Consider the following 3,142-nt stretch of genomic DNA (forward strand, 5'->3'; position numbering starts at 1 on the left):
TTGAGCATGTCCCATGTGCCAAACCTAGCACTATTTGTACTAGGAGATACAGATGACAAAAATGAGCAACAAACTACTTAACATTAAAGACCTCCATTTATTAACACAGAGGAAAGATACTGACTAGGAGTTGTGCTAAATATTTTTAGTATGCATCTCATCGAATCTTCCCAACAACCCCATACAGTAGGTACAGTGTAACCTACTTTACAGGTGAAGACACTGGCTCATGGGAACTCAGTAATTTGGAAAGAGCACCCAGAGAGTGAATAGCAGGCTCAGGAACAGAGCCCTGCACTGTCTGGCTTCAAGCCTGTTATGCTTTAACAGTCCCCCCGAGCTTCCTGCTGCTGCACCTCAGGGAAGACACAGTGAGCTCTTGGAGCAGGAGCAAGCTGGGCTAGTTCAAGTGCATCTCAAAATAAGCTTTTCTCAGGCAGTTCTGGCGGGGAGAGAAGGCTGGGCAGGAAGTATAGCATAAAGAAGTGTCCTAAGGGCAGGGCCTGTGAGGCAGGTCCAAAGGTATGAAGGAGAATGGCATACTTGCCCAAATGCTGGTGGTATGAAGTGTGCCTAGAGTGGGGTATGAGGCTGCATAATTTGGTAGGAGCAGTCTGCAAAGGGCATTGTGTACTATCTAGATTTTATCTTTTAGGTAGGCCTTCATGTGGCATAGGAGTAGAGTGGGTGGGGCCTTAAAGAATTTTAAGCAGGAAGTGAATGATCAGATGTGTGGTTTTAAAGGTAGTTCTGGCAAAGAAGCATGGAAGAAGGTGAATGGGGGTGGGTGGGTGAGGGGGGTTGCTGGTGGTGGTAATGGTGGTGGTAGTGTTGGTTGCGGGGAAACTGGAGGCAGGGAGCCTAATGCCTTGTTCTCCTTGAGATGATTAGGCCACGGGAGACCAAAGGCTATCTATATAAAAGCCTACACTACCGTCTGACCGTTCGATTGTTAGCTATGAGGCGAAATGACCACCAGGGGACAGACGCTCAGCACAGGTGCTGCCAGCTACAGTGACTTGGCAGCTGTGGTTCTCGGGTGACACACCGGAACCAGAGAGGAGGGAGCCCAATTCCAGGGTGCATCACCCGAGAACCATCCTCTCGCAATCTGGGACCCCTCAGGGGATGTCGGAGAGTCGGTTTCAGTCCCATCCCCGCAGGCCAGGCTGAGGGACCCCACTGGTGCACCAACCGGGCCTCTAGTCTTACGATAACCGAGAGATGTGTTAGATCTGAGACATACCGTAAAATTTTGATGCCCTAAGACTTAATTCCCACTTAAGTCTCTGCTTTGGTCACTTGGATTAGTGTGTTCAATACCTTAGTGCCTCTATAAAGGCCTTTTAAAATCAGATCATCTTCAGTTTTCTCTCTTGACACCATTCCGCGTAGAGCCTGTACTCCAAACATACTGAAGCCACTGCAGTTCCCAGAGATCATGCTTTCTTGCTTCTGTGTCCAAGCACACAGACAGTTTCCGACCCCACCCCCTTCCTTGGCTGCACACCTCTCAGAGGCGATGATGAGTAAGATGGGACTGACCCTCCAGCAGCACCTAGTTGATATTGATATTCAACTGAGTCATATTTATGTTCTTCTTTTGAGATTTACTGACAGCAACAATTCAGGTCCCAGGATGTTCCTTTAAATTCAGTGGAGAATCCTATCACAGGGAATCCGGTGGGTTAGTCATCACACAAAATGGTTCATGTACTCAAGTTTTTGTTTGTTTGCTTTTTGAACATATGAAGTTCTCAGTTTCTTTTTTTAAAAAAAATACTGATTTTTAGAAAGACAGGAAGGGGGAGAGAACCATCGATTTGTTGTTCCACTTATTTATGCATTCATTGGTTGATTCTTGTACGTGCCCTGAACGGGGATTGAACCCACAATCGTGGCATATGGGGAGGACACTCTAACCAACTGGGCTACCTGGCCAGGGCCTGTACTGATGCCTTATTCTGAGAATCCAGGCATCATTGTTAGATACAAAAGCTGTTTGGTACTGTTCTGCCACAAATAATTATAAAATACGTGTGTGTCAATGTCTCTTATCCTTGCCTGTGTCAAGTGTGTGAAGACCAGGAGCTTTGGGGTTGGAATTAGTGAGAATATGAGAGCAGTTCTATTATGCATGCCATGAATAGGTCCTACATGTAAAAGTCAAAGGAGCTTGTTTTATTACTGTGAAAACTACAAGTAGGCAAAACAATACTTATAATAAAATATTCTGCTGAACGCTCAGAATTCTCAAAGTCTTGGCTGTAGATTGGATAACCTGCAATTGCTTTATTACCATCTAATACATAGAAAGTGAAATGAGTTATAGACAGAAACAGACTTTAAATGTCCACTTGGTTAAAGACCACATTTGATTTAGCAGTTTATGATTGACTTCTTGTTTAAAGTAGCCAGTTCAAAATAAGGCAAGATTATCCCAGAGAATTGTTTATATCATTAAAAGCGGGCCAGGCATGGTTTGAACTGTGATTGCTCCCCAAATTGGAGGATAAACATTCTCTCAAGACATTTCTTTGGAAAACCCCCATGCTGATTCAAGGAAGACAAAACCAAGGTAAATAGCGTGCACAAGCCAAGTCTTGCTTGAGAGCGATTTCTCTTCAGGCCTACAAACCAGTGACATTTTTTCTAGTGTGTGTGTGTGTGTGTGTGTGTTGAATTCTTGTTTCAGTTTAAGGTAAACTACTCCATGCCTTTGTGCCTCAGTTTTCCTCTCTGTATAATGGGAGTTAGTGGAGGATTACATTAGATTATACAGACCTTGCAACTGAATTCTTGTCTCAGTTTAAGGTAAACTGCTCCATGCCTTTGTGCCTCAGTTTACCTCTCTGTATAATGGGAGTTAGTGGAGGATTACACTAGATTATACAGACCTTGCAAATAATTCTTGTTTCAGTTTAAGGTAGACTGCTCCATGCCTTTGCGCCTCAGTTTCCCTCTCTGCACAGTGGAAGTGACCGGAGGATCGCATTAGGTTGTACAGACCTTGCAGTGGGGCCTGGCCTGCAGGAAGCCCTCCACACTTGCTGTGCTCAGTCCCAAGTGCCCCTGGGCCGCCTTTCTAAATATAAGTCTAATAAAAATAAACGGCGTGGACCCGGAGGGGCAGGGCCACGTG

General features: G+C 45.0%; 1 long non-coding RNA gene across 1 annotated transcript; it reads right to left on the minus strand.

The window, feature by feature from the left end:
- Positions 1–2,742: 2,742 nt before the first annotated feature.
- On the minus strand, positions 2,743–3,136 carry LOC107184129. The gene is made up of 2 exons (XR_001514951.1): positions 3,010–3,136; positions 2,743–2,897 (listed from the first exon to the last, which is right to left on the minus strand). It is a non-coding gene; the product is annotated as an uncharacterized LOC107184129 (long non-coding RNA).
- Positions 3,137–3,142: the final 6 nt, after the last annotated feature.

The sequence above is a fragment of the Myotis davidii genome, unplaced genomic scaffold, assembly GCF_000327345.1.
Source record: "Myotis davidii unplaced genomic scaffold, ASM32734v1 scaffold384, whole genome shotgun sequence".
Lineage (NCBI taxonomy): Eukaryota > Metazoa > Chordata > Mammalia > Chiroptera > Vespertilionidae > Myotis > Myotis davidii.